Here is a 16986-nt window from a genome sequence, read left to right as displayed (position 1 = left end):
TTTTATTTTATTTTAAAAATTAAGAGATTGTTTGTATTTAAATTAGTCGACGCATATTATTGGTTGGAAATGAAGATGGCATAGAGATGGATTTATATTCTGTAACGTGACTCATAAATCATTGTTGATTAGGTTAAATGGTGGTATTCCATCAGTGCTTCTGTCAGAGGAAGTTGCCATTACAAGATCTGATGTGCCGAAACCATCTATCTGTCTTGGCAGTCCTCCCCTTTCCTCCTTCGGCCACAGTTGCCTTTAACTTGTAGTGAGGCTTGTGAAATTGAGTATAATTTTCCAGTGCATTTAGGGTGGTGCCTTTGAAATTGAACATCTGACAGTAATAAAGACATATATCCAAAGAAACACGATTCACCAAAATATGCTTGATTACTCTGTTTTTGACCTATATACCTGGTATTAGCTTCATACATTGTCTGATCATATAAAGCATTGTAACTGTCGTTGAAAGTGTTTCCATAGAACCTTTACTATAAAGGCTATATTGTGTGTTAGACAGTTATAATATTTAATAACATGAAACTTAGTTTTTCCATCATGTCCATCTGTAAAGTTTTTGGGAGAAAAGTTTGTATATATATAAACAATGGAGAAGATGAAATGTTTAATTACTGTCCGAATCAATTACAAATACCAATACCCTTCGACATTTTGGTTAGGAACGACTTTTTATTTAACGTTTAGATCCAAGTGTCTGAAGTGGTCTGTTACATGTAATTCAAACAAGTCCTTTGATATGTTATATTCAGGATTTGATGCCGTCTAATGTTTTTAACCTGGTAGATTTCTTTGCTTTTTGAATCAGGATTTGGTGTAGCCTCAATTTTTGCTGACTGCTTACTTTTATCCAAAATTGCACATTTTGTGTGTGCGTTTTTATACTGTTTTTAGCTTAGTTTTTGACACTTGTGTTACTCCTGTGTGCTATGAAAGGCGATCATTGGCATTCCATCATCCAATAATCTCAAAGCTGCTGTTCTTCCGGAATGTTTTTTGTATCACATGTACATGTCGACCTTTTATTTCCTAACAGAATTTTTCATTAAGTTTTGCATATTTTTTCCTGCAGGGAGGTTGACATTTATACCAATGTTTAGCTTTCAACGATTTGTTTACTTCCAAGTAAAAAGAGAATTCAGAACAACACATGTCGGTAGGTCGATGCGATTTATACTGATAAAGGGAAAATATTGTCTAAAATAGACCATCTTACAAAATAATTGACTTGAATTCGCTCGCCTAACATTAAAGGCTACATTGTATATTCATGCACTATTATACTGTATTATTGTTTGGTGAGTTTTTATCATAAAGTTAATTTATCGGCATTTTGTACATTTTCCCTTTCATCCTACTGCCTAATATTCTCTTACCGACGATGAAGTATATGTTTGGCATTACATTAATCTAACAGTTACCAGCTAAACCACATCAAGTGTTAAAACAAAATACTCGCCGAGCTTATTATATTTCAGTTTAATCTTCAATACTAGTAAATGGTTAAACCCACATCATGTAGCGGTTCCCAAATGTCACCGATAAATTAACCAAGTGGACAAATTAGTGAAAAAAAACCATTATTTCCAATCATAAAATTTGGTTGAGGAACTTGAATTTAGAGACAATTAAGTTTACATAAATATTTACCATTCATGCTATTTGAAGCACTCTTTTCTTGTGATAAATGGCCTCAGACTGTCATACGATCCAAACAAAAACATAAATTGTACAAAAGAAATCCAATACATTAGTACTGAAAGGTGGATCCATAGTGGCCTGATAGGTTTAGAGATAAGGACAATTAAAAAAGATTCGAACCCTCCTCGAGTGAGTATTTGACACATATTGAAAAACAATTTCAATCTTGAGTGCATCACACGTCTGCATTTTTTTTTTCTTCACCATGTTTTTCATTAATCTTTTCAGGAAGGCTTTTCTCTCTAACTTCTATCGTGTTTTGCAACACAATTGTCATATCATTTATATCTTCATGGGTATGTTGATTAGTTGTGATTATTTCAGCCAAAATACAAAAAAATGAAAGTTTCAGATTAATAACAGTGGATCAAATTTTATATTATCTTCATGTGGGATATGTACTCATATTCCCGGTCCCTGTTTGATAGCCCCGTGTTGTCCGGCAGAGGAGACTGTACCCCCTGGAGTGTAAGCCACTTAAAATTTATATGTATGTCTTGACTTATAGTTTGAATACATTGCAGGGTGGTCTCAGTCTGTACCATTGCAGTAACTTTTTTTCCATAGTTAAGGTAACAGTTGTTAGGATCTAGCAGTGGTCAATTAATATGGGAAAGAAGAGAACCCCAGATAGTGATGATGAAAAAAAAAAAAGGGAATTAAAATGTCAATTGTTCGTGAACAATTGAAAGGTCTTTCCTTTTCGTAATGTAGAATAAATGTTTAAATATGCGTAAAATGCATTGAAAAGCTCTTAAACACACATAAAACCCTTAAAATATGGTCAAAAACTCATAATTCGCTAATTGGAACATGACCTTATTACCTTTGTCAAGGTCATTGGTCCACGATTTCATTGCAAAAGACCCCATGGTTCTAGGACCTTTAGTTCAAGAGTTAAAGCTAATTTTGTCTTTTGAGAAACCGTTACCGGGGTTATGCCCTTAAGGAAAGTTCAAATCTTTTCGGTCAAAAGATAACAAAGTAGCGCCTTAATGTCAAACATTATTCACTATTCAAGACTTCTGTAAGTATAATAGTTATTGAGATATCCCATAAAAAGTTGTAAGGTCAAAGGTCAAGGTCAAACCTAAAAAGTTTTAAAACACTCTTACAACCCTTTAAATAAGGTCAAAAACACATTATTCGCTATTTGGGTCATGACCTCTGACCTAGTGACTTTTGTCAAGGTCATTGGTCCCCGATGTCATTACAAAAGACCCCATGGGTCTGGGACCTTTGGTTTAATAGTAAAAGCTAATTTTGTCTTTTCAGAAACCGTTAACGGGGTTATGCCCCATGTCGCGTACTTTTTTTGGGTTTGGCAAAGTTTGGCGGAAAGAATAATTATCAGAAGAAATACAATAAGGTCTTTCCTTATAGTGAAAGGAAAGACCTTAACTAGAAACCTGAAACACAGAGGCCAAAATTCCTTGTTCGAATTAATAGATATAAGAAGATGTGGTATGCTTGCCAATGAGACAACTCTCCATTCAAGTCAAAATTTATAAAAGTTAACCATTATAGGTCAAAATACGGTAAACCCGAATTTCATTAGGGTCATACGGAGTTCATCTTCTAGGCATACTTTACGTTTTTGTTCTGGCTTGTCAGTAATGTTAGTGTTACTTTCTTGGTAGCCAGTAGTCTCGTGAAAATCCTAAGTATTTCATATTGGTAGCTTGTGCCCTTACCGTGTAATGTAATCATCTGAATGTTTTATACTGTTTATACTAAATGCAGATTTAAAGAAAAATTTTCTCTCAAGTTCTTGTAGGAATGGATAACTGGTGGTCTTTTTCTGTCAGTTGGTTATTCAGATTTTCAATTTCTTCACACTCTTTTTGGATATACATTTCCATCAACAAAAATAATATCAATTATACATGTACATGCATTTGTGGTCAATGAAATATCTCAGGGTAATCTTGTTTTAAATTAATTTTTTTCTGCTTTTTAAGGTAACTGGTTTTAAACATGTATCAACTGCCGTCTCGTACCGTTTATTATCCTTTCAATTGTAGTTTTGGATGTGGTGATAACTCTGAGCTCATATGGCTGCTCATACTAAATGATTTAAACACACACTGGTATTCCTGTTTACCTCGTCCGTGTTTTAATAATTTGTTTAACTTAATCTACCATTCTTCTTTTTGGACATTTTTGTAGGAGGGAGATGTTCATTCACACGGGCATTAAAAAAAAAAGAAAAACAAAGTACAAGTTAGGGTGGAAGAACCAAACAATCTGTACCCTGGTACCCAGCTGAAATTGATACAAGCCTAGGGGACGAATCAAATGTTCGTACCCTCGACAATCCCTCTATATTTTCCTGAAAATGACAAATCCATATGATAAAGCCGACTTTTTATGAAAATTTAAGAGGAAACATGATGATTCACGATTCACTAAAATATGTAAAACAAAACATCGTAATAACCTCAAAAATAATATTCAATTCAGGGATTCCATAACGTGCCGATATTAAAACTGTTAATGACAAAATTGTCAAATTAAAGTTGATAAATTCGTTAATTATAGATATGAAACACATCTCGAATCGCACTTTATTTCTTCTTTTTTTTCGTTACTTGAAACGTAGTGTTACTCCTGAACTAGAGACGAAAGAAATCCATAGATACAGCTTCATTTACCTCATTTTAGACATATACCTGGTATTTAAATACAACGATTATCTCTTTGAAAAATGCATGTACCAAGTCAGGGATATGACAGTTATTTTCCTTTCATTCTGTTGGTTGATATAGCCTAGCTCTTGATTTTGTCAGGATTAATAGACTCCCCCATTTTTTATTTACCTTGGAGTTTCAGTATTTTTGTTAATACTTTTTTTCAGAACCAGAATCTCTGACAAACGAGACAAATTCGATTTTGAAATTATAAATTTGCCTCACCGTAGGAACAACATTCAAACTTCACCCGCGTACGGAGTATAAATTTCTCAACTCATACGATATTGAGGTGCTTGCAGCTTATACTCAGACTTTATAAAACATCATCTGTGTCCGAGGAAAAAAAATATGAGCCAGGATTTTGTCAAATGATGTCTCGTCTTTTTTTTCCGAAAAAGTTCTTAAATAAGGCAGATTGGTCGTGAGTTATATATTCTAGGCGCTGGCCATGTGAATCATTTTATTTACTTTACATTTTTCACTTTGATTTTCTTTGTACTATTGTGATCGTATGACGCGTGACGTGGCTCGTTATTTGTACTTCCAGCTTTCGGGTTTTGGGTTTTGGACATACCTACAGGTTGGGGAGGTCCAGAGGTGCGATTCGGACTCGTGAGGTTTTCATAGCGTTGTTTTCATTTTGTATGCCCCTGTATTTTGTATTCCACTAAATTTGTACACTATCGGTGGTCTACTATACTGCATGCACCATCAACTACAAAAAAGATTTTGTTGGTGTCTTTTTTCAGAATATTTGTATGAATCTTGAGGTCAGTTGTAATGTCTGTGATGTATGTTTACTGAAATTGTTTGGGTTGCTCATCCAAATTTGTCAATACAACAGATCTTTTAACTACTGTCATACAAGTTGGAAGTTGAGCTAGCTATAAAACCAGTATTAATCCACTATTTTTTAGGAAAATGTCTGTACCAAGTCAGGAATATGACAGTTGTTTTTCATACATACCGTTGGTTGATAAAGTCAAGCGTTTGATTTTGTCAGTTTTTTTTTACTTCCCCCTTTTTGAATTTTCTTTGACTTTAGATATTTTTGTAAAAACGTTTTTTGTAGCTCAATTTATAGTTAAATATGAAATGATTAGAAAATAGTATTTTACCCGTGATTAAGATACCTTTCCTCCCGAGTAAATGAATTGTGGTCTTCTTAACATCATCTGAAAAGTCCGAAACTAAAAACGTTTTAGTTATTTATAAGATATTTTCGGCTTGTAAATTCAGAGCTGTTTTAGACGTTTTGATTCAGTCAATACAGTACTGGTCAGTACCTTCTAAGCCAATTAGTATACTGGTTTTTGGTATAGGCGAATAACATCTACTGAACATTCTAAACATAGACCGAACAGGACTCAATTGACCGCAATCGAATTGCCTTTACCGCAGTAGATAAGTCTGAAAATAAACCGCAAGACTGAACATAACTTAATAATTTATTTTAAGAGCTGTTGAGATAAAAGAGTTTATTCAATGTTTGTGTACTAGTGCGCCAGCTTATTGATATCACTATAACATCCGCTAACAGCACATCTGTGACATCTTTTCGGTAAAATGGCTCTAAAGGAAACAGCTTTAACTGTCCCATAATTGATTCCGGCATAAGCCCTCAGTGATCCATTAAAATATTTCTGAATTCACTGTTTTTTATTTATCTGAATAAAGTATGGATTCGACAAAATTATCTTTTATACGAAATGGAATAAATCATGAGAATACAGCAAAGAGAAGCGTTTTAAATTTGTTTATGCTCCCGCCGAAGGCAACAGGGACATTAAGTGTTGCCATTGACCATCCGTCTGTCTTTTCTTCCGTCTGTTCCATTTTCGTTTTCGCACTTTAACTTGAGTTTGCCTCATGCAAATTGTATGAAACTCATACACCATGCTCAGAACCACAACACGCAGACAGAGTTTGAATGTTGGTTGTAAGTCATTTACCGTTCTAGATTTATGTCCCTTTTTAACTTGGAAAATTGCAAAGCGGGGACACTCGTGTCCTGACACATTCGTCATTTATTTTTTTTTAACAAAACCTTAATTCTGATATAACATGGGAAAGTCAGAAGAAACTTTTATTTTAACTCACAAATATAATTATGATAAATGTCATAAACATACATGAAGTCTAAAAAGGCATATTAATTTGAACTGATTTCCATTTCAATATCATAGCAGTTGCTAATTGTAATTGAGAGGACACACATTTCATACATGTATTATATATAGCAATTCTAGATGGTCTAGTACAGCTAGAGTTTGTTTCTCAGAAAACCAAGCCATACCATATAGGTATTCAAAAGCACTTAAAAAAAGAACTGCTACTATTTTCGTTATGCTGTGCAAAATACCTGATATTTCTAACAAATCTGAATTATAAAACTATTGTCACATGTTATACTGCGGGAGTTGATGACATGCATTAATGAGTTCTCTTTAAAGTAATTATAGTTTGATCATCATGATCATGTAACCACCACTTTCCAACATTACATTACATTACATTAGTAGCTTTTGAAGCTTCCCATCTCCAACACCAACTTTTTTTTCAAAACAGACAAAATAATTTTCTAATGAAGGAGATGTTTGCACTAAGTACTGTTTCCTCTCCTCCAAATTCCCTACCAAGGGCGATGACTGACAAATTGGGACAGTGCTAACTAATTATGGTCCTCCTCGTGATAATATCTGTTTTTGTTCAGAAGCACAGGGGGTCTCGGATGATTAACCCTACTGTTCACAGTCATGATTCTGAACATAAAGTACATGTGTATGGTAGTTTTTAGAAGACTATCTTGGGATATATTTGTGAACGTTCATTTCTAAGTTCTATTGTCCTTATGCTAGAAATAATATGCATTATGTAACTTCGGTTGAATTCTGTCAGATTTCAAGTAAAAGTATTGATGTTCTTAAATGACCAAATGATGTGAACAGCATACCGAACCAGCCTGAAGAAAACACTCCTTTTCTTTAGCCTAGCCTCAGCAAAACTACTGTCAACTTTGAGTCCCCTTGTTTGCATAGACACCAGGATGAATGACTTGCCTGTTAAAAAAAAAAAGGTAATTGAATGTGTTTGGCCTCATTTTGCTGGAATAATTCTTTGATTTTTTATTCTCTGGAACATAGTCAGGATAGTTGGGGATCATTATTTATATCATCTGAAGTTTGATCTAATGCAATATCTTCATCATTTGAAGATTGACGTGGTTCAATTGTTTTATTAATATGAGTTTGGCTACAACAATATTGTTTGGTAGACTGTATACGGTAAAATGTCTGAAGGTATTTAGTGCAACCTACACTGTCATTTTCTATTGTGATACCTAGATCATATTTGATAAAATTATCTGTGTTTTTCAGTAGTCTTCTATTTCCAGGTTTGTTTCTTTCTCCCTTGATCCTGTACCAAACATTAACCACTGTTTACCATCCTAAAACATATGAGATCCAAATGATAGATACTTTTTTTATTGTTGATATAATACATTTATCTAAAAACTAAACTGAGAATGAAATTTTTCATTGTTTTGCGAACAGTTAAGACTTCTGTTAACAAAGTATATACATATTCATCTTTTGGTAGAGTAATCAACATAACTATGAAACTATAACATTGCCAAATTATGAAATGTCTTGTTTAATTTTGAAAATAAGTAAACTTTTCAGGAACAGAAAATGCAATATTAAAAATAACATTATCTTTTCAATGCATTCATCTTATTAAAAGACTTTCCACTAAATAATCTAACACATAAAATGAACAAAACAAAACCATCTTATTTGATGAAAAAATGCAAGTTCACTATCCCCATGATCCCGCACAAAAACTTTAACTTTTATTATCTATTAACAATTGTTTCATATTGGAATTTAAAACTATATAACGTCTAGGACTTAAACAAAGGTAGGCATCTAAAATTACCGATCATAATTGAAAAGTATTATTGCTGTCTTTTCCAAACTTGGTGTGTAATTGTCTGATTGCAGATTTGTCACAGTGGAAAGTTTCACAGACAAATCTTATACCAATTTTCTTTGTTCAATATCACCCTAAGGATGACAGGGGAATAGAAATATGGTCACTTTTTGTCTCCTTCCGACCGGCAGTAAAACCCTTACCAAAGTGGGGCGTCCGTTTGATTTTGCGGGATGTACAAGTACGCAGCCACATCCGGTCAGAATGGGGACGTTAAATCCGATGCCTCTTGTGAAGAGAGTGCCACGCAACAACTCTTTGTTGGGTTGTAGGTGGTCTGTTGCATGTCAAAATTTCTGTTTATCAATTATATGCTAATTTTCTAGTGTCAGTCCAAATTTCCAAAGCCATCTAACAGGACGGCATACCTATTGTATTTATTGTTAATTTGTTCTCGTCCTGAAGTCGCATGAAAATTTGCCTCTGAACGTTAAGCAACCAACAATCAATCGATAAGTCATAGTTCAATAAAACTTGAGCATCTTAAATGAGCATATGAATAAAGGAAACTGTGGATAATTGTATCTCATTGTGTTCATAAACTGTAAAATATATCTATCAGCAAACACAAGAAAATAGCAAGACAGTATATTTACCATCCAAATTGTATTGGTGTTTTCTTTTCCCAACTTGGTTGACCTTTGCCAACTGTCAATGTAAGAATGCAGAGTTGTTACATTGGGAATGTTTACAGACAATTCTGAAAGAGTTAATTAAAAACTTAGTTTTTTTTTAGACAATACAGCAATAAATGTGAATATTGGAAACAACAAAACAGCTGAGAATCTTTCTTTAAAAGTATCATCATTGATGGTCTAATATCAATTTTTATGGTTCATTAAAACCAAGTCATCCAACGGATAATGGTTTCATATTTTCCCTAAAACTGTATGATTTATCTTTTAATTATAAAATTGATTTGTACTCGCTTAGAAAAAGGAGAAAATCGGGGTGATCCTTGCTTTTTGAGGTGTTTCTGAAGCTTTGACAATAAATGTTATATTATTCAACAATGTACTTTTTTTGTTCATGTATATTTATGACATAATAATAAAAGGAGATAATTCATTTCCTCATTTCAAATTTATCCTTAAATTGCGTTAATCCCTTTCGTTACTTTGTCCAACTTTTTATTGATACATGTATTTGAAAATGTATTACCTTTTTGTTATCTTCACCTTACTCAAAATGAAACCAGAACACTGACAACAACTTCTTTGTTGCACCGCCCTACATTTTCCTTTCATTTCTGCAAAAACACTTGAATCAAACTAATTATAAACATGATAAAAGAAATTGTGAATATATACCTTTTGGCATTTCTGGTTTTCACACGCTTCATAGAAAGTATGATATTTATTCTGGTCAGCCAAGAATGAGTTTTCCATTTAAAAAAAATATCCCCATCATCCTAACAAAAATAATGATTCGTTCCAATCCGTATCTTTCTTTCTACTGTAAATTTGATAAATTCATTATTTCTGTATTGAATGGAATCCATTGCAATAGACTGCATAACAATGTTATCACTGATAAAATGGAGGATTGAATCATCAACATGTTGTTGTTTTTGTTTGGTCAAGAAGTAAATACTGCTGACTGTGGATGGACAACTAATCCTAATGATGTCCTCTTTTTCAATAGAAAAGATGAGGTATTTTAAGATAACTTGTTCCTTTTGAGATTTTCAGGGTTTGTTATAATGATTTCTTACTTCTGATTCCCTCAGATAAAAGTGTTTAATTTAAAACATCATTCTTTCCAAAATCATCAAACAAACAATGAATCTATATAATCAGTATCTTTCTTTCTGTTGCAAATTTGATAAAATTCTGTACTTCATGGAATCTATTGCAATAGACTGCATTACAGCAAATAATGGTGACTGTTGAAAAAGTGGGAAATGGAAAACATGAGATAATTTTTCACTTAATTAACTGAATGGCACACATTTTATCATTGTGAGTGCCTTATCAGATGGTATTATTCTGTTCATAATGTCTACAATAACTATATAACAAGAACTTCTATCCTTTTCACCATCACTGCCAGTTTGATTCACCTATACGATTGGCAATGTCTAGGAATTGTAAGAACAATGATTTCTTTCTTCTAGTTCCCTCAAATACAGTTTTTCATTTAAAACAACATTCGTCTAAAAATCATAACCAAACTAATGAATCTTTCCAATCCGTATCTTCCTATTTGCTGCAAATTTGCTAAAATCATCAGTTCTGTATTGAATAGAATCCATCGAAAAGACTGCATAATAATTTTGTCACTGATTATTTTGAGACTAGAATCGTTGAAATTTTGATGTTGATGTTTGCCTATCTAGTATATCTTACATCACACATTTTTTACCCCTCTCTATACTCCCTGGTCACACTTTTAACATAATGTAAGGATTACTCTATGACTATAGTATTCTACAGAAGAATAAAAAACGAAACCGTATTGCATGTGTATCTTTTAACAAGAAAGCTGTTCAATATTTAAATTCAAAGACCTGCTCAATTACAATGCTTTGAAAATTTACATACACTTTAATTGTACTAGTACAAAAGATGTGTCAATGTTCTTCTGATCTTATTCATAATTCATAATTAATTACTCTCGCTGTTTTGTCTTCCAACAGCAATTTATCTTACACATCTATCTTAGCTTACTAAATATGGTGTTCATATAATAAATAAAATTGGTGGTCAATATCTTGTTTCCATGAAAAATAATGAATACAGTATCCATTTGTCAAGCCTCATAGCACTTTACCTACCGAAGGAATACATGTATATGGAAATTAAATGGCTATTGCGGCGATATCGTCCTATTGCAACAATCTCTTTTGCCAATATTAGGAAGTTAAATAAGTTTATGCTAAATTCAAATTAACTGTAAGAAAGGACAGGCTAGTTGAGCTAAAGAGCATATCTATATGTAAATAATGATTTTTTGTCAATGGAATCTAGGTTTTCAAACCATAAAAAGATAAAGCTCGAAGAGAAATAGTTGAAGAACATGTTATTATCAACTACTAAACCACAATCCCGTTCTCTTCCTCGAATGTGTACTATCGCATTAGACATATACATGGTAGTTTTTAGGTGTAGCAAATGATGTAAAAATTGACTACATGTCATCACTGAGAATTATTCAAAGCGCAAAAATACAAATGAATAAAAAACAAAAAAAAAAAAACAAAAAAAAACAAAACAAAAAATAAAAAACAAAAATAAAAAACGCGCACATTTTAAAAGATTTATTTTGAAAAAAACAATAGCGCTGTATGTCAATTAGTCTTATCTCTGTATCTGGAAAAGGTGGATTTTATTTATGTATGACGCACAACCTCGGTGATGACAGGCTAGTGATACAGTAGTCGGATATCCCTAGAAAGAATACTTAAATTCATTCGAGGTTAATTTTGCTTTGAATTTTCCTAGGAGTTCGGTACTTTTGTATATTTTACTTTTTGCCTGATGGAGTTTTAATGTGTCACTTGGTTTATTCATAGAAGCGATTAAAATAAAATGGGAATTTTCGAAGGCAAACAATAATAAGCAAACACAATGGCTCTGTTGAAAAAAATGCCTGGGATACTGTTTTTTTTTTAAATAAAACAGTTTGTTATGTTCACCAATTCCAACATTTATGTAAAGTTTCCACTAAATCAATTCAAGCAAACTCAAGTTATGGTACAATATAAAAGCAAAACAACTAAAATCTGACTATTAAAGTCTAATAATTGTGGGGCGACAAACCGGAAAATAAAGAAGAAAAAAAAACCAAATTAAATGGAGCTTCTTTTCATCAATCATTGGTATACATAATATGTCCCGTCTTCGACGGGTGTATAAAAACTGCTGTCTCTATCACTAATTATTGAGAACAATCTTCCGAGTCTAGGGATTATTAGGTACAAACATGGGGATGCCTAATGATTATTAGATACAACCTGGGGGCATTAAAGGAACACCATTACAACTTGAAATAAAATAACTAAACATTATAGATTTTGACATTCTTGTTCAGTATGTTAAATTTTTTTTTTTATAAGCGAAAGTCTAGATAGCTGTTCATAACTCCAAAATAGTGAGCGTCGGTCATCACGACCTCTGCTCCATTTTTAAGGAAATTGCTTGCTTATTGTTGCTATCTGGAGTTTCTCTAGATGTCAATTTAGAAATGCCTATATTATTTTATACAAAACTAGTTACGACTCAAATCAACTTTTCATATAAATGAATTGAAGCATAACTATTGTTTGAATTACGTCACATTCCGGCATTATTAATTTGCTCACTTGGCCCAAAGAGCTATTCTCATCACTTTGAATAAAGTTGAAGCATTAGTTGTCAATACATTGATATGGTATCCTTCCCTATTGTGTAAACATATTTTATGTAAGAAATAACTTTATTTTGCCCAACTACTTAGTGAGCGTAATTGGTCTACTTTTTTAATACAAGGAAATGAAAATAAAAAAATAATAGCGAAATAACTGAAGAAACGACTGACCATGTGACTTTTCAACAACCACATGAATATTTTATCACGTTCATTGTGGAAAAAAATATTCCCTTGAATTTGACTGTTGTAGGAAATTAATTCTACATTTCATTGCAGAAAAAAAAATTCTGAGTCATTAACATATATCTTGGGTGTTTCAAAGCACCATTCTTTTTTTATTTGGTGTTTCTATAGAATATTTTGGACACTTGAGGTCACATGGCTACTAATGCTTGTAAACAGGAAAAAAAGGAGTGACAATTTGATTGGTTAACTTCCAGTGATGGTTATTATCTTATATGCAATGAAATGTTATGTGAAATTTTGTCTGTAGTACTGGACAGGTCAAAACCTTACTTTGCCATGTATTTCTTTATTTGAAACAAAATAAATTCTGCACAATTTTCTGAAACAAAGACTAATAGGGGAAAACAATGGTGGTATTACACCTTCATACTAATCGTTTGACTCTCAATGCTATCCTTTTTTTTTTATCTAAATCAGTAGAATAAAGCACAGTACATAGTAGTATTAACTTAACAACAATGTATATAGTACGTTAACGATTGTCATTTTTTTTTATTACAAGTGATGTTGAAAAAACCACTTCGAACATTTTACTGACGCCACGGTTGACTGTTATGGAATATCTGTTTCACACATGACGACGAATATGTTACAATTGGTCAATAATCTCTTATCCTCGAATGTGACCTACCGGGTGGCACGCTCTGCTTACCCTTCCAGAACACATGAGATCAACCCCGGTTTGGTTGGGTTCGTGTTGCACAGTCTTTAGTTTTCTGTGTTGTGTTTTGTTTACTTTTTGACTTATGAGTTTGAATTTCCCTTTGGTATCTTTTACCTCTCTTTATGTAGTTGTTGACTTTATATATATTTAATACAGTGAAGTTAGTTAAACTGTGCACTAAGAGATTTAAGTATTTGTATGAGACAGGCCATGTAAAATCACTGTTGGGTCACTTCTTACATCAAAGGGTTGACTACGGTAGATGAGTACGGTCATCTCTATATTTTTCCCGATCTGCATTAAAACTAAAGTGGGGCCATTATTTGCTGTGCTGCATATATATATAAGTAATAATCAGTCTTGTCTGATTAGAATGGGGACATGCAATGTCTATACGTTAACGAAAGTTTGCGAAAAACTTTGTGAAGGGTATGATGTTGGCCTTTTGCAATGCAAAATTTTGGCTCTTTTTCAACAAACCCCAATTTTCTAATAGCAGATCAAAATTTATACCCTTCATCCTTGTCGACCTACTTTGCGGAACTTACCATTCATATTAATTGGAAATTAGTTCTCGTCTTAAATAAAGCAAACAACAATGAATACATTGTTCAATCAATCACTTTTTTTTTGTAAGTGCCTTGCAGGGTAAATTGATCTTAGTAATATAGATTCCACCACTGCATCATGTGTGTTACGATATTTCTCCACTCGAAATAGTTTAATTTTAAAATTAAGAACGCGAGGCTTGCCGAGCTTTTTAGATTTTTAAAATTTAACTATTGAAAGTGGTTAAATATCGTAATACACGAGATATACATGTAGTGGAGGAATCTATTTCTCTAATGATTTTTAGAAGATAACTAAACAAAGTTTATCCTTCCTTTTCAAAGATTTGCAGAAAGTGGGGTTCTTTATAATTGACGTCATCAGGCATGGTCGCCTTTTTCATGACGTCAAAATAGGAACTTCAAAAAAAAATCAAAAACATTTGACGTCTAAATGGAATTTCGACCAATCAATTGTCAAGAACAAAGTTTCTCTAGAGTTGAGAAATATTTTCTCACACCGATCGAGAAATGTGAAAATAGCACGAAAATTAGAGAAATTATACAACAGTTCACTCTCCTGATCACCAGGCGGTCTTCCAGTAAGAATTTGAAATGAGCATTCGCTCATACTATTGACTTAATATTTTAGAATATTTTATTAGACTGCAAATACAACAGCAAACTTGTGTATTTTTTTATGGTAACATGGAAAAAAAATCAAAAAACAACCAACCAACAAATTATTGTTTTCTAAAATATAGGTAACGCTATATTTAGTCAATGACGTCACATGTTTGCCATTATATCACATAACATATTTCATATGATTGTTTGTATGGAGATTCCAATAGGGGAAACGGCATTAATCTTTATTAATTAATACAATCAGTTCAAGGCGTTAACTGTCGATGGTTTAGAGCGGAATAATGAACCAATACATATCAGTATATCATAGAACAATCGACTAAGAATGCTTGATGATCATAACGTAAACTTAAGCAACTGTATATTTGCCTTTTTGTCGATGATTTTGATGATTTATGAACAAAACTGCCTGCAAAACATTTGTTCTGTTTTTGAGAATTACTGCCACGGATTTTGACGTTTTGCTAGTTAATTAATGCATAAATTGGACGTAGTTAATAAAATTCTTATGTGTTTGTCAATGTAAATTGCTATAAGGTCGTTGTCTTTTTTTGTTTGTACAATTAACGTAACTTCCTAGTTCACCAAGTAAAAAAGTAACCGATTTGATACCATACCCGAGTAGTTACAGGGTGGATTATGTAACGATTTATTATGAAGCAAACTCTAAAATATACCCTTCCTCTAGGTACACAATGTAATTTACAGTACATTTCATACAACAGAGGAGCAAAATCGTGTTTTAGGTAAAACGTTAAGCTGCATGATATTTCAGTACTGGAAAAAGGAAGCATTTAAAAATATGAATATTAAGCTAATTTGCATCAACAACATCAGCATAATAGATGCAGTTATTAAAAAAAAGAATATCTATAACTTTATATATAAGACAACTATGCGATGAGAGTGTGCACCGTAGGTTGTCATCTTAAACGACACATTGAATAAAGAAAAATATCATTTAACTATAATTGAATAATGTTTTAAATGTTGTCACTTAGTCTTAAAAGATGTTTCTTCTTTCTAGGTTAATTGTTCATGTATTTACTGTACAATTACAGTGGCGATCTACATTTTAAACCAGAAAGTAAGTTTTATCATTTAATAAGCACAGAATTTTAAATGTCCGCCTGGGATCGTGTGTTTTCGATTGATTTAATCAGGTTGTTTTCGAGTGTGATCATGTTTTTTAGAGTGAAAATGATAACAAATGTAAACAAACAGACATCATTTCAGGTAAACAAAACAAAAAGGTGCTAGAACCTAATGTACAAGATCATACAAAGTAAATAAGTATTTGTGATAAAAGGGTTATTATCAACCCTACATATTATTGTTTTAAAAACGTTTGATGAAGCCTTACAATGCTTTTTTAAGTCATTTTTAAATACATATATACCAATGCAAATGTCAAAGGAAAAGCATACATGGAATCTATATATACATAGATATACAGACATTTAAAAATTTAAAAAAAGTCTTGTTATTCCACTGATAAGGGCATTTTGGAGAGTAAATAATTTTTACATGTCCGTGTTTTTTCGAGAGCAGTCCGTGTTTTCTCGAGTGCGTCCATGTTTTATCGAGTGCCCAGGTAAAGACTGTTCATAGCATGCACGTCCACTGTATCGAACCTACACATGTTTACGTATGTTTGGATCGATCCAACATGCCCAAATGCCCAAACCCATGTAAACATGTTGTATCAATTCAAACATACGTATACCGATGTCGATTCCATACAGTAAATTTATATGATGTGAACAATCTTCGTGTGAGTGTACCGATATGGATTTCATACAGTATATATTTCGTAAACAATCTTTATTTGAGCACAGACATGTTGATTGCAACGTATGTACACATAGGTGTTTAAAGCTGATAAATGTGTGTTTTTTAAACAGAAAATACATCCTAAATGTTTCATTTACTATTTTTCTTGATGGTAATATGTTTTATTGTTCAAGAAATGAAATACAAGAACAACATTCAAATGCACCTACTGTAAAGAGGAGTTTGATCAAGTGTATATTATGCTTAGTCACACAGAAAAAAAATACTCTCATAGCTTCCTTTCCATCAGAATTTAAAAGAATATGAATTGACAATGTATATTTGTGAGTTGTAC

The sequence above is a fragment of the Mytilus californianus genome, unplaced genomic scaffold (genome assembly GCF_021869535.1).
Source record: "Mytilus californianus isolate M0D057914Y unplaced genomic scaffold, xbMytCali1.0.p SCAF_7, whole genome shotgun sequence".
Classification (NCBI taxonomy): domain Eukaryota; kingdom Metazoa; phylum Mollusca; class Bivalvia; order Mytilida; family Mytilidae; genus Mytilus; species Mytilus californianus.
This window is presented reverse-complemented; position numbering follows the sequence as displayed.